The sequence below is a fragment of the Tamandua tetradactyla genome, chromosome 1 (genome assembly GCF_023851605.1).
Source record: "Tamandua tetradactyla isolate mTamTet1 chromosome 1, mTamTet1.pri, whole genome shotgun sequence".
In the NCBI taxonomy this organism is placed as follows: Eukaryota; Metazoa; Chordata; class Mammalia; order Pilosa; family Myrmecophagidae; genus Tamandua; species Tamandua tetradactyla.
The window spans coordinates 180,169,662-180,196,408 of NC_135327.1; the positions used below are offsets into that span (position 1 = coordinate 180,169,662).

The window sequence follows — 26,747 nt, forward strand, 5'->3', positions numbered from 1 at the left end:
AATGATCACGGTGATGAATATGCTACTATGTGATGAGAAAAATATATTATCATTAACATGAAAAAAGTGACTGGGGATGGAGTTTTGGAATTTTGTAATTTTATAATTTCCTCTTAACTCTTTTTGCATTTATCTGCTGCAAATGGCATTAATGACAAAAGGAAAATGCAAATTGGTGCTAGGTTTCTTAATCCAGACTTTTTTTTTTTTACCATGAAGTTGGAAGGGAAGTCAAAGTGGAAAGCAGAAGTCTCACTTCACGAAGAATGAAGAGATCAGATTGAAAATTTTGAAATGGCTGAAATTTAAGGGCAGAGTAGCATAAAGGATGGAGCACTAATGGGGTGCTCAGAAGTTTTCCTAAGTTTTCCTTTGGGGCATAGGCCCAAGACTGGCCTATCTGTGTAGAGAAAAACTATGAGAGGCCTAAAAGTGAGGGGTCACTGGTGAGAAAATGTTAAATCATGATATCAGAGAAAGAGCATTGGTGGAAGATGTTGGAATTTTGGAACATCCAAATGCTGAATATCTCAAATATTCAGTTAAAACCCCAGAAAGCCCATGTCTTAGAAATAAAGAACAGAACCATAGATTAATGGGGAAATATGAAGATTAAGAACAAACAAAACAAAAACAAAGTTAACCTAACCCTAACCAAACCTAAACCCAAGCCTGTAGGGTGACAAAATTCACCAATAATTTAATTGCCTCTTCTTCTGGAGTGATGCAACAAAACTCAACACCCTTTAAACAAAGATAAGATAAACCAAATTGAATATAGCACATTACCCATATTATTTAGCATGTAATAATAAAGTAGATTAAAAAAACAGCAAAGATATAAAAAATTTGAGCAACCAACTTCAACCACCTTCAACCAAATTGAGATTTAGACAGTACGGTAACCCAAAAAGGTAGAATACACATTCTTTTCAAGTGACATGCAACATTTACCAAGTTAGACCATTTTCTATTTAGGCCATAAAACACATCTCAATACATTCTAAAGTATTTGAATTATACCAAGTACGTTCTTCCACTACAATAAATTTAAATAGGAAATCAGAAATAGAAAAACACTGGAAATTTCAGTACATCTGAAAACTACAAAACATGCTCTTAATCAGTAAAGAAGAAATCAAAAAAGCAATTAAAGTGTTTTGAACTGAATGAAAATTAAAACATGACATGCAATAATTTTGGATTATAGATGAAAAGGTACTTAAAGAGAAATTTATAGGACTAAATGTCCAAATTAGAAAAGAAAGGTGTGAAAAATAATCTTAGCTTCGTTGTAAAAAAATCAGAAAAAAAAAAAGAGAGAAAACAAAACGTAAAGTAAGCAGAACAAAGAAAATAAGGAGCAGAGTAGAAATGAATAAAATTTTAGAAGAAAAGAAATGGAGAAAATCAAAGAACCAAAAGACTGGTTCATTGAGAAGATGAATAAAATTGACAAAATTCTATTCAGACAGATCAAGAAAATGATATGCTCATCTCCATAAAATTTTCAAAAGAATTTGAGTAAATCCAATATCCATTTCTGATTAAAACTCTCATAAAACTAGACTAGAAGAGAATATCTTCAAATCTGATGAAGGGCATTTATATAAACCCTACACATAATATATACCAGTGAAAGACTGAAAGATTTTTTTGCCTTAGATCAGGAAAAAGGCAATGAAATCTGCTAACACCACTGCTATTTAACATTGTCTTGTAGATTCTAACAAGCACAGTAAGAAGAAAAACAGATATCAGGTTGGAAATGAAGAATGAGAACTGTCCTTACTCATAACACCATGATCATCTATGTAGAAAATCCTATGGATTCTACAGAATAAGCCACCACAATGAATAAATGAGTTGAGCAAGGCTGCAAGATATAAAATCAATATACAAATATCAATTATACAACTATATGCTAGCAATAAACAATTGGAAATGTGAAATTTTAAGAAAAACACCATTAATAATATAAAAAATTGTGAAACAGGGCAGTGCGATGGTAGCTCAGTGGCAAAATGCTCGCCTGCCATGCTGGAGATGTGGGTTCGATTCCCAGCACCTGCCCATGCAAAAAAAAAAAAAAAGTAAAATAACTAGAGATAAATTCGATAAAGATATGCAAAACCTGTACGCTGAAAATGTCAAAATTTTGCTAAAATAAATTAAAGAAGCCCAAGTAAATGGTAAGATACACTGTATTCATGGATTGAAAGCTTTGACAGAGTTAGTATATAAATTCTCCCCAACTGATCTATGTGACTTAAAAAATTAAAAATTAATAACAAGTTTGGAAGACTTTTACCACCAGGTAACATAATATTTTATACAACTACAAAAATCAAGAAAGTATAGAATTGTAGTAAAGATACCTGATAAATCAATGGACAAAATAACGATCAACAATTAGACCCAAACATATATGATGAATTGTTTTTGACAAAGGTGCCTAGGCAATTCAATGGTGAAATGATAATCTTCTCAACAAATGGCTAGCAAACGAAATAGTCATATGCAAAAATTATTAACTTCATCCCTTATTCTAAATTATATGCAAAAATTATATTGACATGCATCATAAACCCAAAATAAGAGGTAAAACATAAAAGAAAATATTTGCAACATCAAGCCAGGCAAAAATTTCACAAATGTAAAATGCAGTCAATAAATAGGACTTATTCAAAATAAGACAACAATTTCTTCAAAAGACATTGTTGCAAAAATAAAAGGGCAAGCCTTAAATTGGGAGGAAATATTTGAAAAATATGTACTTGTCAAAGAGCTTTTATCTAAAATACATAAAGATCAGTTAGAGCTCAATAATAAGAAGAAAATCCAATGAAAATATAAGCAAAATAAACACACGTTTTACTAAGGAAGATACACAGATGTCAAATAAGCACATAAAAACATGTTCAGCATCATTAGGAAGACCTCAATGTGATACTACAACACATCCAGTGAACTATCTAAAATTTAAGACTGATCATATTAATATAGGCAAAGATGTGGAATAACTCAAACTCTCATACTCTGATGGTAGTACTGTAAAATGGTTGGGAAACACATCAACAGTTCTTAAGAATTTGAATATAGTTATACAACCCAGCCACTCTACTGCTTAGGTATCTTTCCAAGAGACAGGAAAACATATATTAAATATGAGCAATTTATAATGTTTCAATTAAATCCCTCCCCCCATAAAAAAGCCTTATAGAGGTAGACGTCAAAGAATCATGAAATGGGAAAGAGAAACAGTGGTCAACAGAAATAGATTCTGAGATGACACAGATGTTGGAATAACACTGTAGAGATAATAGATACATTTAACGATTTATATGGGAAGATGGAAACACTGCATGAATAAGTGGAGAATCTCAGCATAGAAATGGAAATAATAAAAAAAAAAAGAAAAGAAAAGAAAAATGGATACTCCAGAAGTGGTCAATACATATGAAATATTTGCTGGTTGTTGTTAATAGAAGTTTAGACACCATATAAAAAAGCATCATTGAACTTAAAAATAGATAAATAGAGGGTGGTATGATGGTGGTTCAGTGGCAGACTTCTCGCCTGCCAGCCTAGAGACCCGGGTTTGATTCTTGGTGCCTGTCCATGAAAGAAAAAAAAAATAGATAAATAGAAATGACCTAAGCTGGAAAACTGATATATATATATATATATATATATATATATATATATATATAAAAAAGAGTAGTGTTTCAGTGACCTGAGGGACAGTATTAAATAGACTACCCTAATGTCATTGGAATGCCAAAAGTAGAGAAGGAGAGAATGTTGCACCAAATATATTTGTAGAGGTAATATTTGAAAATTTCTAAAATTTTATGTAAACACCAATCTGCAGAAATTCAACAAAAAACCCAAAACATAACATGAATAAAGAAAACCTCACATAGGCACTTCTTAGTCAAGCTGTTGAAATGCAAATGTAAAGAATGAAACAAACAAAACAAAGAAATCTTAAAAGCAACTGGGGAGGGAAGCGCATAGAGTGGAATACCGATAGGGATTACTGCTTGCTTCCAATTAAAACAATAGAAACCAAAGGACCATGAACAGCATCTTTACAGAGCTGACAGAAAAAAAATAGCCAACTGTAATTCTATATACAGGAAAGGATATTTCAAAAATGAGGCTAAGTAAATAAATTTTCAGGAAAGAAAAACCTGAAAAATTTGATGGCAGCAAATTTTAAAAATCTTATAATAAATTCTGAAAGAATTCATTCAAACCAAAGAGAAATATTATATGTATTATACTTTTTACAAATCTACAAGAAGGAAACAAAGGTACAGAAGATGCAAAACACATGCATACATATACTAACTTTTTGATCATTTTTAAAATAGCAGACTTTTTAAAGAAAAATTAACAAATTTTATGGGGTTTATCACACCTGTAGATAAAGTGTATGACAACTGTTATGTATCACAGAAAACTGAATCTTCGATTCTGATTCAGTGTTGTTGTCTGGGATCTACTGGATTACGTTTGTTTCCATGGAGTTGTGACTTGCCCAGTTGTGGGTGGGACCATTAGATTAGGTGGTTTCCTTGGAGGTGTGTCTCCATTCATTCAAGGTGGAATCCTTTAAGAGGACACTTGTTGGAGTCCTTTTAGAGGAAATCATTTTGGAAAAATCTTCAGAGCCAATACAGGCAAAGATATTTGAAGATGCAGAAAGAAAATGCCCCTGGGAAAACTGTTTGAAACTGGAAGCCAAAGGAACAACAGACAGCAGTCACATGCCTTCCCAGCTAACAGAGTAGTTCTGGACACAACAGCCTTTCTTGAGTCAAAGTATCATTTCCTGAATGCCTTAGTTTGGTCATTTTTATTACCTTAACAACTGTAAACTTGTAACTTAATAAATTCTCTTTATAAAAGCCAACCCATTTCTATATATTGCATTTCCGGCAGCATTAACAAACTAAAACAATAACAATAAAGTAGAAACTGGAGGGTAAATGAAATTATACTGTTCTAAGGATTTTTGCCTTTTACATAAGTGTTATAATATTCATTTTTAATGGAATGTGATGTGTCATAAATACATATGGCAATTCCTATAGCAATCACTAGATAAAATAAGTCAAAGAGTTGTAGCTGAAAAGCAAATAGAAAAAAAACAAAATGGAAAACAGTAAAAATTATTAACTTTTGATTAACTCCAAATAACGCAGGAAAGGAGAGACAAAGGAACAAAGAACAAATGAAATGAAAAAGAATAGCAAGAAGGTACATTTAAACCCAAACATATACATATAAATAATTGCATTAAATACAAATAGACTAAATATGTTAATCAAAAAACAAAGATTATCAAACTAGATTAACAAAAAAGCAAGAACCAAACATACTCTATCTACAAGAGACACAGATAAAATATTTTTGAAAATGCACACTTTGAAAATGAAAGGATGGGGAAAGTGATTCCATACAAACAGTAATTGTAAGTAAGCTGGCATGGGCTATATTAATACCTAACAATTTAGACTTCAAGACAGGGAGATTTAACAGAAATGAGAAAGGAAATTTCATAATAACAAAAATATCTATTAATCTGGAGGAAATAATACCAAATGAGCTTGCATATAATCACAGTCTCAAGCCACACAAAGTAACAACTGACAGAATTAAAGAAAACAAATAGACAAATATGAAATCAAATTCTGAGATTTTAAAAATCTCTCTGAGTTTTTTTTTAAGAGAAGAGGTAGGTGAAAAAAATCAATTGGGATATGAAGATTTGAATAACATTACAAATGAACTTAACTATGTCCTGACAAGAACAATAAAATAAATTATAGACCAATACACCTAAGGAACATAAAAATAAAAATATTTTCTAAATGTTAAGAAACCAAATCTGACAAATATAAAATAAAATATAATAAATCATGACTAGTGCTGTTTATTCCAAGGATACAAGCTTGGTTTAATAATTGAAAGTCAATGTATTTCACATTAACACCATATCAGGATAATGAAGAAAATCACAGGAGCATCTCAATAGATGAAGCAAAAGCATTTGATGAAATCCAACACTATTTCCCATTGAAATTATGTTTACATATTGAAAATAATAATTAGACCTAATGCAAGTCTTTTCCCAAATGACATCATTAAAGATTATTGTAATTCAAATACACTTTGGCATATAACATGGGATTAGATTCCTAGCTGAAACACAAGTATGCACAAGTGTATGAAGTGTAGCTGAGGTACTGAACATGGCATGAGTTTATTAATTCTAGTAGTACTATATCATGGGTTCAGTGGTTTTAAAGGCATTAACTGAGAAACACTGTGTGCATTGAGAAAGCTATTATTTATTTACTTATTTTCATTTTTCAAATCAAAATGCAATGAAATATCATTGTTAGTATATCTTTCTTCTTTTTATCCAAATTGCAATTTCTGCAATTTTGAGGATAAACAGTGACTTATGCAGTATTTCTTACTTTCCAAGGATGATTTGGACCTTCATATGTGAAGCACGCATTCATTGGTTGTTTCTAAATAAAGAGCTTCCTCTCTGTATCAGCCACATCTGGAACAATCTGGCTGATGGAACTTTCAATTATAGTCACGCCCATCACTAAAAAAACAGTTATCCAATTTTCAAAATAAAGTTTAGGAAGGACATAAATAAGCTTAGAAAGATCTGCAAACTCAAATACTTAAAATGATTGAGGAATAAAACACAGTATTTTATGAGTTCCGTGTTTTCCTTAGGGGACAAACTTACTTCTTTCTTTTCCCTTTTATAAAAGAAAAAGGATGAGATAATGTTCACATATTTTCTATAACTGAAAATGGCTATTTTAATTTTATCCTCAGGAGTTTTATCACCAGCAGAACTTGATCAATGCATTTCTCCTATTCATCTTTGATTTTACCATCTGACCATTGGTACCCAGGGGAACCAAAACTAAATATAAAACCCTTAATAATGTCCAAGTGTCTCTGTCATTATTTAATTCACCCATCTTTATCCTCTTTAAGACAATTTTGCCTATGAGATAATGGAATGGAGATAGGAGAGTGACTTCAACCCAAAGGTCTTTCTGTGACTTAACTATGATTATAATACAAGTTAAGCTGAATGATAGTAATTTTCTGACTCCTAAATACATATTTGGCTTAGCTTCATAAAAAAATTCGAAGTATTGAATACCATTTATCCACAATTTTATTTTGTTCTCATTCATTTTACCTTTTTGGTTTACCTTCTATATCATTCCTATCTCCTACTGTTCTTTACAAGTAACAGTTACATAAGTATGCTGTATAAAGATACAAGGACAAGAAAATTTATAAGCACAATTCCAAGAAAGTTTTCTCAATCTCATGAACATAAATAAGAATAAAGAAAATTAGAATAAGAGATTTTTTATAACTTTTTTAATTAGTTAACTGATTTTCTATATCATCATTTGGATTAAAATAAATTGCATGCATGAGCAACAGAGGGTATTAAAATAGATTAAATAAATATATACATATGTCTCTAATTCTATTAGTTTGTCCTTCAATAACATGGCAGATATCCATTGGTTTTATGCTTGCTAGCCTGTTCTCTTGAAGAAGTTTTCAAATTAGGCCTTTTTCTTTTTTTGTAGTAAGGACCTCCCTTCCATTAGCTTATTCATCACTCCTACAAGACATGCATAAATCATATTAGCAAAACGCACAGACTTGCTTCAAATCTGACCTGTTATTATTCCTCTTCATTTTTATTTTTATTATTTTATTATTATTATTTAATAATATATATTATTATATTATATATAATAATATTACATATAATTATATAAAATATAATAAATTGTTTTATAATATTATATATTATTATATACAATATAATAAAATTATATTTTATTATTATTATTCCTCTTCAACGATGTCTATTCTTTTAATCTGTCATTTAGTCTTTCCACAAACATTATTAAACTACTGCAGATGCCAAGCTCTATACTAGCTTCAGAGAATGCAACTCTGAAAGGCATCTCCCCTCTTCTGAAGAGCTTCTACTCTATTAAGAATATAAACATAAAATTAATAAACACACTAAATTCAGAAAACTCTTGTAATGGAGTTTTTAATGGTAATAAAAACATTATCTGAGGCCACAGACTTCAAGGAAAGTCTCTAGAAGAGACTAACTTTGAGTTGAATCTTGAATAACTGTTAAAGTGAGGGGAGGAATTTCGAAGAGAGAAAATAAAACACAAAGTCAATGGCTTGAAGATCTGATTAAGTTTGATATACTCCAGAAAGCAACAATTTTAAAAACATTGCTAATTCTTTTTAAACATCAGTGAAAAATGTTGGGAAATAGAAAAGAAGCTGAAGATATGGAAGAGACAAATCTTGATGTATCTTGCTTGCTACAAAGAAGGATCACAGGGCAGGCAACGGTGGTTCAGTGGCAGAGTTCTCATCTGCCATACCAGAGACCCGGGTCTGATTTCTGGAGCCTACCCATGCCAAAAAAAAAAAGCAGGATCACATATTTATGCTTTAGGAACTATGGAGCCATGAAGAATTCTAAGTAAAAGAGGACCATGATCAGATGTGAGTTTCTGAGAGAACGTCCTGCAGGCAGTAAGTGGAGTGAATAGAGGAAGATGAGATTTTAGCCACAGAGGCTGAGAGGAGACATTTGTAGTAGTCCAGGCAAGATATGACAAAGGCTTAAACTGTGACTTAAGAAAAGAGGTAGTGAGAAGAAAATAGATAGCAAAGTTATTAAGAAGGTCGAATATATAGGATTTATTGAATTAATTGAATATTCTTTGGGAGAATAAATAAGACGGCTCAGAAATTCTGGCAATGATCCCAAGATAGATACCAACATAAGAGCATGGGGATTCAGAAACAGTTTGATAAATAATGTGTATTATCATCTAGACATTATCCTAAGCCTCTGATATACACTAGATGTGATTTAACTCTCAGAAAATCTAATAATTCAGGTTTTTTATGTATCCTTACTTTTCAGATGATTAACTAGAGCTTGAAGAAATTAAGTAACTAAAGTTAAGGAAAGTTGGTGAAGTTCTGTTTGAGCATGTTGAGTCTTTAGTACCAATAAGAAGTTTGGATTGAAATAGAAAATGATTATGAATCTGGGAGAGAGCTCTAGTCTGGAGATGCAAATTAAAGTATAGATAACACATATTATTCAAAGAATTAGGAGGGCTTTGGGCTTGGCATTGCCCAAGAAGACTTACAGAATAAGAACACACTGAATAAGAATAGAAGATTTAGGTAATGAAATAGAGTTCACAATGAAAAAGAGGGATGATGGCCAGAGTAGTAAGAGCAAAGGGAGTTGAACCATATAAATCAAGCAAGGAGGAACTTTCGAGAAGTCAGAAATGATGAACAAGGTCAAGTTCTACAGCTCTTACGACTTAACAATAAGAAGTAACCAGTAATGATGAGTTTCAGTAAATTTGTGAAGTTATGAAAGCAAATAGCTAGTTCATAAATAATCATTATTTTAAGATAACATTACGTTAGAGATTGCTTCTTGGCCAAAGGATAAATTCTGTGACTTGAACAATTTATTATAGGAGATTAATTAAAATTCAGTGTGACATAATGAAAGGCTTTGAGAACTGATGCAGTAATGGAAAAAATCCTTTCCATGAATCAAGGGACCAAGTGCCTGCTAAAGTTGCTGATACTACCCAAAAGGTCATCAAAGACAATGATTTTTGTCAGAAATAGAATTCCATTTGTCTTTCTCAGGTAATTTTGGTTAAACAGAGGACATTTTACTCACAAGAGAATAAGAGAAATAAGAGACCACGTCATTTTTTTAGGTTCTGATTCAAGGAGCACAAGGCCCAAATCCTATGGGCTTTTATAAAGCTCTAGAGAGGATATTCCTACTTCTTTTCTGAACCTCTTGCTACTCTGGGGACAAAAAGCACCAACACCACCTGTGAGTGTGTTAGAAATGTATTCTCAGGCCCTATCTCAGACCCACTAATTTAGATTGTCATTTTAACAAGATCCCCATTTGATTCTCATGCATATGAAAGCCTGACAAAAAATTTCTTCTAAAACAGAGTTTCTTTGTCAATGAAAAAATAAAATATTTCACAATTATTTTTATCATTTAATTAATTAAATTCATTAATTTAATTATAATTCAACTTCTTCTAAGAATTGCTTAAGGAAGCTTTAAAAAATACATATAATTAAACAAGATTAAAAATAAAAGTAAAATAAAGTTGCTCCTTGAATTCATATGGAACTGAAAAGGGCTTCAAAATAGTTAAAATAATTTTGAAAGATGACAATAAAATTGGAGGAGTCACATCTCCTAATTTTAAAATGTACTACATAGCTATACTAATCAAAATAGTGTGGCGCTGGCATAAGGATAGATAAATGGAACAATGGAATAGAATTGAATGTCCAGAAATATATCCACACATCTATGGCCAGACGATTTTCAACAAGGGTGCCACGTACATTCATTCAGGAGAGAATAATCTACTTAACAAATGATGTTGGGAAAAAATGGGTCTCCACATGCAATAGAAAAGTGGTTACCTCTGTATCTCACACCATATACAAAAATTAACTCAAATGGATCAAGGACCTAAATATCAGAACTAAAACCACCCCAAAATTCTTAGATGGTAATAATAGGAACAAATCTTCATGTCTGGAGTTCAGCAATGGATTCTTAGATATGATACCCAAATCACAAGAAATCACAAAAGAAACGATAGACAAATTTGACTTCATCAAAATTAAAAATGTGTAAGCATCAAAGGACATTACCAAGAAAGTGAAAAGACAGCCTATAAAAAGGGAAAAAACATATATCAGATAAGGGCTTAATATCCAAAACATATAAAGAGCTTTTACAATTCAACAACAAAAAGACAACAGCACAATTTTAAAAATGGGCAAAGGACTTGAACAGACATTTTCCAAATAATATATGCAAATGGCCAATAAGCATATGAAAAGATGCATAACATCATTAACAATTAGGGATATGCAGATCCAAGCTATAATGAGATAGATACCCCTTCATGCCCAAAACAATGGATATTATTAAAATATGGATAATAACAAATGAAGAGACCATGAAGAAATTGGAATGTAAAATGATGCAGTCACTGTGGAAAGCATCATGGAGTTTCATCAGAAAGCTAAATATAGAGTTATCATATGATCTACAATTCTTCTTTGAGGTCCATACTCAAAGGAAGTAAAAGTAGAATCTCAAACAGTCACTTGTACACCAAGGTTCATAGCAGCATTATTCAAAGTATTCAAAAGGTGGAAACAACCCAAGTGTCCATCAACAATTGAATGGATAAACAAAAATAGTGCTTACATACAATGAATTATTATGTCATAAGAAGGAATAAGTTCTAATATATGCTGCAACATGGATGAAACTTGAAAACATTATGCTCAGTGAAATAAGCAAGGCACATAGGGCAAATATTGTATGAGGTCACTTATATATGAGATACCTAGAAATAACAAATTCACAAAGACAGGAAAAGTAAATTAGGAGTAAACCAGGGGAGGGAGGAAAGGGAATTTTTTTCTTAGTAGATATGGAGTGTTTGTAAATAAAAATTAATTTGAAAAAAAAAAAAACATTGAAAGAGTAAAGAAAAAGGCCACAGGAAAATAAGAGTAGGCAAAGATAGTAGCCATCTTGCTTTAAATGCTTTGCTCTTGGCTAAGAACTTTATGTGCTTTATCTCACTTTTATCCTCACAGCAACTTTTGAAGGCAATCACTGTTATTCCAATTTTTTAGGTGAGGAAAATATAAGTGAGACAATTTAGGAAACTTGACTAAGATAGCAAAATGTTAGAATTAGAATTTCAACCTAGACATAAAAACTTAGGTCTGTGCCTTAAACACAAAGTTAAATAGTGATATTAAAAAGGAAATACCTCCATGTACTCTCAAACACTTGCTAATAATACGCCCCATATTTGTCTAAACACTTTCTGGAATCCAATGTGAACAGAGAATACAACTGATTACAGCATTCACAGAGTCCATAAAATCACTCTGATGCATTTCACATTCTTGAAATCATAGTCACTTCTCAGCAGTTCAGTTGATTTTATTAAATTCTCTGCCTATTATTTGTATAGTATGAGTGCTATTCTTTTTTAAAAAAGAGGATTTCTACATCCCTGTAAAAGTGTAAGTTATGGAAACTCCATACACCTGAAATTCATGGGCTTAAGGTCCCATTTCTTGGCTAATATATAAATCATATCCAGAGATTTTGAAATATTGTAGGAAAATCTTGTATACACCTTAAATGGATAACTGATAACTTACTATTTTGAACCAAAATCTTGGAAGAGGGTGGTAGGAAACAAGCAGTATCATAGAAGTAGAATAGAGGTCATGAACCCCTGGTCATTTTATCCATTGATCACTATGTTCAGAGTGATTAACACCAAAAATATTTTGGGGGCCTTCAAAAATGTTTGAGATATGAATTTTTTTAAAAAAGGATGTCTCTAAAATAAGAAAATAGCAAAATTTGAAATTAGTTTTTAATAATGTCTATATAAAAATTATGTACAGTTCATAATGTATAATGTTTAGCAATAAAAAAATTCACTATATTTGAAAACAAAGTATTTAATATATATTTCCTCACCTTGCAGGAATTCTTGAATACGTTTAGTAATGGTCTAGAAATGACTTACTTGAAGGCAATAATCTCAAAAGCAAAACTACGGTTTCATATCCCCTAAATGTTTGTGTGTGTATCATTTTAAATATTCATATCTATATCTATCTATCTATCTATCTTTCTATCTGTCTAATTTATCTAACATCTTTGGTATTTTGAAGCCATAAAATGTACCCCCCCAAAAAAGGCTATGTTCTTTTAATCCATTCCTGTAGGTGCAGGCTTATTTTAGGTGAGAACTTTTATTAAGTTATTTCAACGAGAGGTGAACCACTTCATTCAAGGTAGGCCTTAATTCTCTTACTGGATGTTTTATAAGAGGATAAAACACAAATAAAAGCTAAGAGATGAAATTCAGTAAAACACCCAGAAAAAGACACAGGAGCTGGGGAATGAAGCCATGAGCCAGAAACTGGAAACAATGATGCGGGAAAGATGACCAGCAAACGTCACCATGTGCCTTGTCTCTCTGACAGAAGAACCTGAGCTTGCTGGTAAACGGTTTTCAAAGAAGGTCTCGTCCTGTTGATGCCTTAATTCAGACATTTTCACAGGCTTAGAATTGTAAACTCATAAATTCCCATTGTTAAAAGCCAGTGCATTTCTGGTATATTGCACTTTGAAAGCCTTTACCAAACTAAAACACTATCTATCATGTCCTGAGAAGGTTTTAGAAGTCCCTGCCCTCATCACAGGTACCAAAGTTTATGGAGCTGCTTGACTTCCAGGGCTTCAGGTTTATCCTATCTCCTTGCAGTTTAAACCTAGGCACGGGTGCTACAGGAACTATCAAAAAGCCTCTGGAGGCTAAACTCCCCACCCCATTCTCACAAAGAAAGCAAAATCTTTTCCCATACAGTTCCCACACTACTCAGAAGTGTTCAAATGGGTACGAAGCCACCCCAAGGTAGAAAGGAGATGTGAATTTTCTCGGTTTAGCTGGCAAAGGCTGGGTTATTAATGCCTGGTTCCATACCAGGAACAAAACCCTAGAATAATCAAACAATTGCCCAGGAAGCCGTTTGGATTGAAGTTAGACTCTCCTTCGAGAACGGAAGAGCTGAAACTTGCCAGCTTTGATTTTCACGCCTTTCAGCTACTATTTTCAGTGGATTCAGTTCATACAACTCCAGCTTTCATTTAGGGCTGAGCTCATTGACTGAAAAATAAAGAAGAACGGAAAAAAAAAAGAAAAGAAATCAAGGAAAGGCTTAATTGATTATGCAGAGTGTTACTTTGGGAAAGGGGAAAATCTTGTTAGAAACCTGGCAAAGCTGCTTCATTAGGGACCTAGAGACATCTTCTAAAGCCAGAACATTACATCAGGTTAGTTTAAAACACCAAGTGGCTGTGTAATTTGGTGGGGGTATCCCATCCTCCATCCATTCTCTTCACTCCATTCCTTCCATTACGCATGATGTTTTTAGAAACAGTGAAAAGTTTGCTAATAGAAATTATGCTGAAGGAAAAGTGATTTATTGGAAATTAGAAACATTAAAATCAAGGATCCTGGTTCTGATCACCCACCCTGTCCTCGAAAAAGGCCATTTTATTTTTCTGCCTACATAGTCATTTTGACCTCATTTCCACCATCCTCTACTCTCTCTCACTCATATTCCCATTTACTTCCCTTTCATCTAATGATTCACTGTATGCAAAATTGATTAATGAGTGTGAATATAAACACCCTTAGGGTTCATAATGGTGCATGACAATCCATTTGCTTCCTACCCCTTCTGAATTTCTTCTGCATAGTTACCATGTAAAAGGATGTTTAATTTTTTTTTCACCTTTTCTTTGGGAGCATTGAATGCGCCACTCACTGACCTCCCTCCTAGTTAGATATAATTAGCCTTGGGGCTAAAAATACCATTTGATTTTATAAAAAGAATAACTAAGAAATGAAAATGGTTCAGCCAAACCAAATAAACCTTATTTAGTCCTGCGAGAATGTGGCTAATAATAGTGATTACAGGAAATTATTTTAAGAGTATTCCAAGAATATACCAATGAGTATGATACCGAAGTCCTAGTTAAATAAGAAAAATTATGAGGTGGGTACACTGTTAGATGCACACCCATTCCCAAGACGTCAACTTGGAGAAATTCCTTTAGGAAATAACAAGTTTCACTCTCTCACCTTGTTCTGTAAAAGAGTTTATCAATAATTGGAATGAAAACATCAAAAGGATTCTAATTAAATGTGCATGCTATTTAATTGAAGAAAATATAAATTTTTTTAATATTTTGGACTACCATATTGACCTGAAATAAGAAATTAAAATTTAACAATGATAAATTAAAGTTCTGCATTGGCTGTATTTAAATCGATACCTAAATAGTGAAGAGAATTTGCTGCACAGTAGCTCACCAGATACAGTGAAGGCTCCACTTGATCACAAATATAGTATACATAAAAAGAAACAATGGGTGGAAAACTAAAAGCTACTGAACAAATCAGTTAATTCCATTTTGAGACACTCAAATCATTAGAAAGTTCTGTTATACAGAGAGGTGAGATCTATTCCCTGTAAATTTCACCTAATTCTCAGAGAAAAAGAATGTTGAATTCCTGTCAACTCATACATCCACAATAGAATACACAATTAACTCTGATGATAATGTGTCTATTGTGACAATGTCAGCAGGGAACAATATTCAAATAGATTACAGACAATACAGATTTGTCATTTTGCAATGGCAAATTTCAACTAGACTTAAAATAGTTTTAATCCAGGTCATATTATTTCCTTAAAATCATACAACAGTGTCTTATTTCATTGGAATATACATCCAGCAGCTTCATGTATCTAAAAAACTGTGTCCTAGATATCTTTCCATCTCTATGCCTAGTGAGGTACCTAGATTTCTGGTAAATATTTACTGATGAAGGAAGGAAGAAAGGAAAGAAGGAAGGATTTGGAGGAACAGTTTCAAAAGCAGTTAAAAATCAGAGAGTCTGACATGTTTGAATACTACATTTATTTTACTAAACTTTCTTCTTTAAAATATTTTTATATACTTAGATAAAAGAACCATTAACCACCTATGAACCTAGCAGGGTTGAATCCATCTTACTCAATTTTGTTCAATTCCACAAAATCACCGTAAGATAAACATGGCAGGCCTTGTTACTGAGAGAGCTGAACTGGAGAAACAAGCAAGGATGAAGATTCTGCCACAGAGAATCAACATCTTGAGGTTCTCCAGACCCCACCGGGTGATAACATAAACATCAGCCCTCCGGCAGTTATGACCTTGCAGCATTCTTAGGATAAGACTCCCTCACCCCAAAAGTCCCCCTCCCACAGTTACAATCTTGCAGAACTAAGGCAGTGTTTTCACCAATGGAAGGCTGCCAAACTCGCAAGGACCCACCTGTGAGAAACCTGCCTAATTCTGTCCCCAACCTCCTTCTCAACCCCTACTCGACGAATCCAGGCAAGCAGGAGTGGATTTCTTGAGTCAACTCTCCATGCTGTCCCTCGGCTAATAAATCTTCCTTCCCCTGCTGCCGGTGTCATGGTTCTGTCTCTGCTTCACTTTTCTGATCTCCACCCAGCCTGGGACTTTCAGTTACCTGCATTTCTTAGACTATGAAATTGAGGATTTACTAGATCACATCATTTACCCTAAACAATACAGCTGGATAATAGTGAAGCCAGATAAGTTCACTTGATTTGAATCCTAATTAATTATTCTATCTACTCATGTTCAGTAATAACAAATCATCAGCTATCCCACTTCATAAGTTAAAATCTTATTTAGGTGGTATGTTTACAAACCAACATGTTGAGTAAGTGAAGGATGTTCCACAAATCAAGTCATTTGCTGCTCTGCTAGCAAACTTTTTCTCTCTTCTTTTCTGGCATTCCACATATACAACTTGTGAACCAATTCACAAGAGTTTAAATAACTCTTGTTTTCAAAGGCCTTGTAAAAAGTAATTTATGAATGGCACCCAAGTGGCACCCTAATTACCACACCCATTTACAGCCCATTAAGTATCTATGAGATGACATGGAGTTCCTTTCTGCATAGGGACATTCGAGATGTGATTTAAGTACAAGCAAAATGTACATTTTTCAAAGAATTGTAGGAAGGTGAGCAGTCTTGAATTGATCCTTAAGCTTCTAATCTATCAACTAGAATTTATTTAGTGCTGTTATGTGCCAGACATAGTAAACATAAAAAGCAAATAAATTCAAAGCAGAGAATTGGTTGCTTGTTTAAGACTGAACAAAGTTCTTGGCATAATAGTTTCATGAGGCATGGATCATAAAGTGAGTTTGATAAGTGTACTGTTGTTTAATAAGAGTAAGTTTTACTCAGATAAGCAATCTATTGTTCTAATAATAGTGCAATTTTCCCAGATTAGTAAAATTTTTTTGGATATATGATTTTCAAGAATTTTATAAGGTTTTAGTTATGGATTGTTTTTACAGCCTTATCTTCCTTGGCAATATTACCTGGAATAATGGGAAGTACAGGAGCTCTGCCTGGCATCAGTCACAGTTTTGCACTTTGATTCCATATAATATGAAGCATGTTTGAACCTCCTAATTCACTTAAATATTAAATAGAATTTGCAATTATTGTTTATGCTTTAAAGTACATTTGAACACAATGTGAAATAAAAATAGCACACACATTTATTATCAAATGTATTTGTTTAATGCTAGCTAAAGTTAAATATACTTTTCAGTTTTAAAGATAGTATTGGGTTCTAAAAATTAACAAGTGTTTGTGTAGAGATAGAAAGAAACATTTATTTGGAAACAACGTTCATTTGGAGTTTAGAAAGTTTGAACCTATTATTCCTCAAAAAAAAACTTAAACCAATATGATATATTCATTAACAATGGCCTGGGATATCACTTCCAGTAAAAGTAGTAAAAAGGCAGAATCAGTCCTTCTTTTTGGTGGTAGTATTAACTTAGAAAGACCAAGAGAAAAAAATAATGATATAATTCTGCATTTTCTTTGTCTGGAGGTTCTTTTGAGAAAGGGAAAGAGCAGTCCTGTGAATTATTAAAAGTGAGGAAGCTTTGCTTTGGGGGCTGGGAATTCTAAAGTGCTCCCAACATATGCAACCCCTGGTTTACACCCACCTTTTCCTAGTTATTTAATCAAACTCTAATATAGGTGTTGGTGTAAAGGGATTTTGCAGATGCAATTAGGTCCTAAATCAATGGATGTTAAAGTAGGGACATTGATTTATGGGTAGGGCTAGAGCTAATCAGGTGAGAGACCTAATCACAAACCTGGTTTGAGATTTCAGAGACAGGGAAAGATAGAGATTCCAGGCTTGAGAAGGATTAAGCTGAAGGCAAATTCTCCTGCTGGCTTTGAGATGCAGGATGTCATGTGGCAAGGAGTGTGGACAATCTTTAGCAGCTGAAAGTGGCCCCCAGTTGAGAGCCAGAGAGGAAATGGAGACTTCAGTGTTACAACTACAAGGAACTAAATTTGGCCAATAACCAATGCTCTTAGAAGTGGATTCTTCCTAACAACTTCAGAAAGGAAAGCTGCCTATCTAATACCTTGATTTCAACCTTGTAAGACCTGAGCAAAGAACCTAGCTATGTATGGACTTCTGAGCTATAGAACTGTGAGCTGGTAAACAGATGTTGTCTTAAATTCATAAGTTTATAGTGATTTATTACACAGTAATATATATCAAAAACAGGGGAGAAGCACTTTATAAAACAATATGTTAACCAGTGATTAGGGCTTCAATGGATGCTGCAAGTGAAAAACTTGACTTCTCTGGAAATAAGGTCATTAATTTCCACAAAGAACATTTGCAAGAGACACATCAGTTGTGCATAAATAAGCAGCAAGTCTATAAAATTTCTCTAGTCATCTAATCATATGGATATGATAAATAATAAATATAATAAAAATAATGCTTAAGAGAGTTCAAATATTTCCACTTTCATTCTATCATTTGAGCCTTATTATAATCAGGGGAGTAGACAAGATAAACTTAATTCTCCTTCCTGTACAGTCCAAGAAATGAATAGGTATAAGTGCAAATGGTTGACTCATGATCAACCACCAAAATCTGGGGAGGGGGTGAAGTCCCTATAGGTGACAACAAAGGTATTCTTACTCATTTTGGGTGCACTTTTAACTAAGCCACATTTTTTCTTAGAGCTGACTTGAAATATTTGGGTAGAACAATAGAGTTATATTCCCCTTTTCTCTCTTCCTATTTCAAGAAAGAAAGGAAAAGCTAGCTATTTTTATGCATGAAATAATTGCTTTTCTTCCCATATCAAAATGCCCTACCTCTTCTTCAATGTGGGCCATTTGAAAGGTTAAAAAAAGTTTTGAACTGATTTTCTAATAAGTTTCAGAATGACTGAAGCTGTATAATAACGAACATTTGGAAACGGCCAATATGGGATTCGTTAAATATATTTATAAAATGGAATTCTATGCAGCCATCAAAATGTGATCTATATTTATCTACATGAAAATTTACGGTATATGTTTATTCACACAAGAGTCTGTTGGTGTGGGCCACGGTGGCTCAGCAGGCAAGAATGCTCGCTTGCCATGCCAGAGGAGCCAGGTTTGATTCCCGGTACCCGCCCATGTTAAAAAAAATAAATAAAAAAAAAGAGTCTGTTGGTTTTGTAAAGAAAATACATAAACATGCAAACACACACATGTAGTATAACAAATTGTTGACAGAGGTAACCTGTAGAATATGGGCTGTTTTACTACTATTCTAAATTTTGTGCATGGTTAAATAAACCCTGAATTTAATGGCATATTTTTGTTTTTAGAAAACAAACATTAAGGTCATTTTCATTTTGCAATATAATTTGATTGAAACTGTCTTTCCATCTAGTACTATCAAAACAACTTATTTATTATTAAATATCCAAGAATCTCCACGAAGATAGAGAATTAAATATGAAGTACAGCTCTTGTCATTATCAGGTCATTTTTGTTCCATTACGTAGCTGGGTGCGTGTACCTCACATACTCAGCAGCTTCAGCTTCAGTGGCAAAGACCTACCAATCTCTGACTGCTTTCGAAGCCCTGTTTTGACATGAGAAGCAAGTGCCAATTAACATTCCTGACAGCATCCCATACCTCGGCAGGTACACCGAGCAGTGATGGGAGCCTGAGGGAACACTCATCTCCCTTGACAGAGTGCTGATTCCACATCTTCAAAGCTCCAACTGAAATAAGGTGAGGGGAATTTTCCTCCTTCCCTTTCCACTGCTGGGCTATGAAAATGCCAGACTCTTTTTAAATTGAGTTTCCAGTTAAAGTTACTGAAACCTATAAATTTGTAACCAGGGGCCGTGAGATGAAAATGACCATTGAGTTATTTCAACACCCTCAAGAAATAGGTGTTGCTTGACTAACATTGCAAGCTGCCTGCTTTTATAGGGAGTATCTGGCATTCTCTGCTAACGACCCCAGGTCATGCCTCCCTGTGTTTCTTTGTGTCTGAAGAATAAAACTGGGATTCCAAAAAAGCAGGACTGTCGCCGGGTCTTTGGCCTGCCCTGAACCAATGAAAGTGCAAATGAATTTTGTAGCTTCAGTCTGTTGTCACCGCTGGAAAATATCCCATTTGGTGCCAAGTGGGTGAGTTTCGGCATTTTTGTGGGACATCTTCAAGTGGGAAAAAGGGGATTGAAATGTGAAATAAAACAATATTTTAAAAATTTGAGCTAAATTAATCTGAATCATTCATCCTAATATTTTGTCAAAATCATTTAAATTTTAAATTAAATTCAAGTCTTTGCTGACATGTGTATTAATTTTTACATAGTTTCTATCTCCTTATACTTATTCTTCTCAAAATTTAAAAAATCTTGAGACTTCTTCCATGGTCCTATTTAGTGTCTTAATTTCTAATTTTAAAGCTTCATAATTCCCACCAAGGAGATGTAGCATAATTTGATATGTCTATTTTTTCTTCCCCTTTCACCAACTTCCAAAAATGAAGATTCTTTCTTAAACATTAGGCAAAGATATACAGGTAGTAAAAACATACCACACAGCCCCTGTGCCGCAGAGAACCCCCTCAGCATATCATTCTCAGGAGTGCTTTCCTTCCCCCAAAGCTATTCCTGGCCCTCTAGATGGGTTAATGTAAACCATTAGTCTTGTGACAGAGTTAAACAACAGTTTGTTTAGTCCTAAAATTGCTTAGCTGCCAAGATGAGTGATAAGAAAGAAAAAGAAGAATTCGTAAATAAATGGAATAGAACCAGCATCCACTTCCCTGCCTCGTGGGATAAGAAATAGGTCATTACAACTGCTTTGTGCCGATGTGGAACATCATTCCACCTCCCAAGACATGGAACTACTTGCTGGGAAAGAAGCAAGAAACAAGCATCCCTAAATACCTTCAGAAGCTATTCATCCTCCAGTTGATAAACGTTTCTGGGCTGGCATACTTGAAACGCTAGTAATTAAGAGTGGAATTATTTGTGCACAGTGTTGACAGAAGAAAGAAACATTTTATCCTGGAAATGACACTTTGAATGATTCCACCAAATACAGAACCGTGCAGATTGCTACCTGATATCCTGACCTTCCTTTGTAATGGAACAATTTATTAGCGAAACAGAAAAAGATCATATTAAGAAAGGTCAGAACACTGAATGTGAAATGTTAATTTTATTAGCTATAATAATAGTATATTGGCTGGCGGGCCGCGGTGGCTCAGCGGGCAAAGTGCTTGCCTGCTATGCCGGAGGACCTCGGTTCGATTCCCGGCCCCAGCCCATGTAACAAACAAACAAAATACAATAAAACAAGAAAATGTTTAAAGATGTTTCCCTTCCTTCCTTCCATCCTTCCTTCCTTCTCTCTGTCTTTCCTTTAAAAAAAAAAAAAAAAATAGTATATTGGCTGTAATTTAAAAAAAAAGTCTTTATCTTGGCATTTTCAGGTGAAATGACAGACTGTCAAGGATTTGCTTTAAAATACTCAAGGAAAAGAAAATTTTTGTTATGTTAGGCAAGCAAAAATCATGACAGAATATTACAAGTATATTTTAAGTATTTTCTTATACATGCACTTTTAGAGATTCACAGGATTTTTTCTTTTACTTAGTATAAAGAAATAATACTCATATTTAGACAAAAATTCAGGTATATATTTTAGGCTTTAGCCACAAACCAATTTTTTTATCATTGTTGTTATATTTTCACAGCTTGGCTGATGGATTTCTTCCTTCTAGACATGACTTGAGATGCAAACACAAACTGCTTGTGTCCTAATGAGGGCTCCTGATTGTCTACAAAGCACCACTGCCCAAAACATAAGAAGGTATCTCTCCTTCCAGGTGAATGCAAGCCCACAGCAGAGGTCACAGAGCAGTGTCTAAGACAAAATAAGTATTTGATCTTATTCTTTCTTGCATCAACTCACAAATTGGGTGCTCTTGTGCAGGACACAATTTGCTTCTCGGTGCATCAGCCTTGGTCCTGAACATGGAAGTTTCCTTGTTTTACTTTCTGGCTTCTTCGCTTGGCAGTCAAATATCTAGGCAGAAGCCAAATGAGTATCACTTGCTCCCCACTGGGACACCTCATGCCCCACTGAGATACTTTGGCCTGCTGGCAAATTTCTCTCCCATCCACCTCGGCCACCAGAAAGCAAGCCTAGTCGCAGCTATTGAAAAACCCATTATCTATTGTGTCTTGAACTTCTCCCAATACTTCTAATTATGGGTGCCTTGTGAGTTTGCATGTTGTACATTTGGAAAAAAGCCAGGAGAGCAAATAAAAATGAATGCCATCTATATTAGTCAAATGATTAGGATGGTTAAGAGTGATAAGAGTAACTGCTTTGGTAGAATGAGAGCAGGATCAGGGATGGACGACAGATATCTTTTCTGTTTCCTCTTTCTCAGGTGACTCATAAAGTTTTAAACTGGAAATAGACCCCAACTCATGCTTTCAGAGAGTTTGGCGATCAGCAAAAAAAAAAAAAAAAAAAACCTGTGAAATAACACATCCTGTGCCATACCTCTGGTTAGAGTTAGAGTCAGCCGCATATCCCAACCATGTAGCCTGCTGCGGTCTGATAGAGTGACCGCTAGCCACATGCAGCGATTCAGAACTTCATATGTTGTCAAATATGAAATAACCATCAAATTTCAAAGACTTAGCACAAGCACATAAACATGTAAAAATATCTCATATATACTTACTGCAATCATTCAATTAATCATTTATCCCTTTATTCAAAGGTTGGACACAGTGGCAGTCATTAAAAAAGAACAATTAATAAAACAAGTTCAACTCTTACTCTCATGGAGCTAAGAAACTAGGAGGTATCGTTCACAGTTTCCTTCCTTCATTATTTGGCCTTCACATGGAAACACTAACTATATTTCTTATATTCCCAAAATAGACACCACTATAAACCTGCTGCAATGTTAAAGGGAGAAATGTGAGCTAGGAATACATTACCGATTGCTGCCACAAAACGAGTGTAATTTCTCCTTGCTTTAGAACCTCAGTGTTAATAAAACAACAACTCACCACATATGACTAGTAAGCACTTAAAATGTGATAAGTCTGAAATTGAGGCCTGTTGTGAGAATAAAATGTGCACTCAATTTTGAAGAATTAGTATGAAAAAATAAATGTAAAGTATCTCATTCATATTTTACATTGATTACATAGTAAAATGATATATTGAATTAAATATAATACAGTTAAAAACAATTTCATCTGTTTCATTTTATTTTTCTATAACATAGTAGCAAGAAAAATTAAAATTACATATATGGCTCACCTTATGTTTCTATTGGCCGGCACTTCTCAATACTAATTTTTTCCACCCCACCAGTATGAGCAACCACACCAAAGGGACTTTGCCCTCCAGGAACCTGTGGAACTGAAGGGAACTTGAACCTAACTAGGGTACTATAAACTGCTCAGACCCACCCTTTTCTTTGTGACGGATCGCTGGTACCTTGAATGATTAATGAACATGATTAAACCTGGGTAGTGTAATGCAATGGAAGAGCCAAAGGTTTAAATCAGAAAATCTTGACTCCTCTGGTCTCAGTATTCTTACCTATTGAAAGATCAAGAGTAAATCATGAGGTCTTGGTGCATCTCCATTTCTTTATGTGTAAACTTGTTATAAAAATAATCTGTCCTCTCTATCTCAGATAGTATTATAGCAAGTGAGATAATATATGTGAAACCACCTGCTAAACCATAAATCACATTGCCATAATCATAACTTGTAATAATAATAGTAATAACAACAATGAATACTTGATGGAGAAAATTAAAATGCCACAATTCCAGAGATGTTACAAAAGCCATAAAACTTTAAATAGAAATATTAGAACCCTAATGTTTAAGTAGTAAGGTGGACAAAGGAAAAGGATTTGAGTTAAGAGATGGAATGGTGACAGAGAATTAGAATACAGGCATGTAAAAGTGTCAGGGCTTTCCTAGAAACTTTGGTTTTGGAGCTCACATATATATCAATTGCCTGTTGCCAGACTATCACTTAGGTATTGTTTGCTTTTCCGCATGAATATTCTCTTATAGGACCCATTAAAATGATAGTGATTAAAAACAACAACAACAACTTCAGCCTATTTGTTTTGTGATTGATTGAGTATTTCTGTAGAGGCAAGAGGTAGGACTCTGATGTTACACTACATAAGTAGAAGCTGGACGAAAGAGAAGGAACTCTGTGAAATCTCTAGCTTTGCAATACCAGGCACCACACCGATTAACCTATAATTGCACACTAGATAAACACAGAGATGCAATTATTTTCTGGGCTGACCCCAGCATTCCTGGTCTCTATCAGACCCTGAAAATCAAGGCTGATCCAAAGGCCTCTGAAGTCTTATTTTGGTGGTCCTTGTAACTGGGAAAGTGTAGTACGGGAAATCAAGCTGTTTTATGCTAACTTGATTGCATAAAAGATTGAAAAAATATTCCAAATGGGATGAAATTTAAACTAATAAATACATTTTATAATATGCATGACAAAGAAGTTGACACTGTGGAGAAATGTATAGATTTTGAAAGAAAGATGTTTGGCCTTAAGAGGTTTCCATAAAACAGGAGCAGATAAAATAATGTTGAATAACAATTTTTTAACATTTAAGGAATGCTATAAAATAGTGCATTATCACTTTTTCCAAAGATTTTGTACTGTCACTTCCTTCTGCAGTGGCCAGTCTACTGGCATGCCTAAATTTGCTTTAAGTGTAGATTTGTGGTATGAAAGAGTACGGGGTATACATATGTAGAGGTGGTAGACCCACAGAAGATATTTAAAAAACAGTTTGCAAACAAGTCTGAATGGATAGAGATTTTATGTTGAGATAAAAAAAGGAAAGTCTCAGCAAGAAGCAGAAGGCATCCTTTAGTGGATTCATTGAAGACAGTTTAATCTCAATTCCCAGCCCATGCACTTCTCCATCCACTCCTCCCCCCAAAAAATTTTCAGCAAATAGTGCTGTAATATCAGAATACTCCATGGAAAAAGAATGAAATGTGATTCCCACCACACAGCATACAAAAATATATATATATATGTTGCAGAAAGGGGTAAGGGAGACCAAGGAGAAGCACTGACTTGAAGCATACTGAGACAAGCATCCTCAAGAAGGCTTTACTACTTTAGGTCTGAGGTAGAAAGAAGGGACAATTACTGAAACCTAGAGTGATCTAGAACTTTAAGGTAAAGTAATGATAAGAGGCTCAACCACTGAAAACTCATGAATATACAGAGGGCAAGAGGGAACTAAACAGCTCACTCTCATTCTTTTCTACCTCTTTGATCTTCTGACAGAGGCTGCCGTTGGCAAAAGCCAACCAGAACCTAAATGGTGAAGGAACCTGTTGATAATTCCATAAAGACGAATTATTTACTGGTGCCCAGAGCAAGGTAGAGAAGGGTGGGGAGTGGAGCTGGAGGGGAAAATAGAATATATCCTGAAGAGCTGCTAAGTTAGATCAAGTGACGCTAGAGGATTTCCTGTGGTGGACAGAAATGGGGGAAATGTTTGGAGTCATTTTGTCCCATCACAAAGGTCCTCTGAATCTATCTCCTACTGTACATATGTCAAAGATAGCTCACACTATACGTAGCAAAAAAAAAAAAAAGCTGTTACAAATAGCTTTTCTACAGAGTTCTAATATAATATACCTAAATCAAGGACATATGGACAGAAATGAACAAGAAAAAGGTGACATGCAACCAGAAAAGTACAAGAAAGATAAGGAAGTAAAAATATAATTGTTTCTGATCTTGAGTTTCCTACAATCCTGAGATTTGTATTAATCTGACATTTGATAAAAGTTTGATTATACTAATACAAAATTCTGTATTCATTAGTTGAGTAAATATGCTTTTTTGAGGGGGAGGGGTGCGTGGGCTAAGAACTGAACCTGATAAATACGATTTTGATTTCCTTTTTCTTGACTTAGCCAATTATTGACCTGAACTTGCCAAAAGCATACTGATTATATGAGTAGACTTTGCAGGGGAAAAACAGTCCTTTCCATTTACTGTGGCCGTGTTTTTACTGTGGAAAAAATGAAATTATCTGATCATTCCATAGGTTCTAATGTTAAAATGTTTACAATTAAAGAAATATAAAATTTTTATTATAGTTCATGTTTAAAAATGCATGGCCATTGGTTGGTTGGTCAGTGAGACACAGTGACACCCAGTCAAAATTCTGTACACACTCTTGGCAGCTCAGCCTACTGTATTGAGAGCAGATTGCTTTCATAGAGGCCCTGCTTTATTCCTAATTCTGTTGCTCATAATTATTGTAAAGCAGAGCTATTTCCTGCCTTCCTGCCCTAAATGGCAAGAAGTATCCAATCCTTTCAACCCACTTTGCTCTTGGTACCACCTCTCTGCAGGGGTTAGGGTTCACTGCCAGGAATTTCAAAAAAGCTAATGCTTTTTTGGTTTTGTCTCCAGAACTGAGCTTGTGAGCAAAGAAATGAAGAAAGATCTGTA

At 34.1% G+C, this 26,747-nt stretch overlaps 1 protein-coding gene across 3 annotated transcripts in view; it reads right to left on the bottom strand.

Moving 5' to 3' along the window:
* PTN (pleiotrophin) overlaps positions 1-26,747 on the bottom strand; it is a 112,459-nt gene that overhangs the window by 41,677 nt on the left and 44,035 nt on the right. Inside the window, exon 1 of one of the 3 annotated variants that reach the window (XM_077143336.1) lies at positions 23,532-23,638. The exons of the other annotated variants lie outside the window; for them this stretch is intronic. The gene's annotated coding sequence lies outside the window, so the exon portion shown is untranslated. Of the gene's footprint in view, positions 1-23,531; positions 23,639-26,747 lie in introns of those variants that run through there. 3 annotated transcript variants of the gene reach the window in all.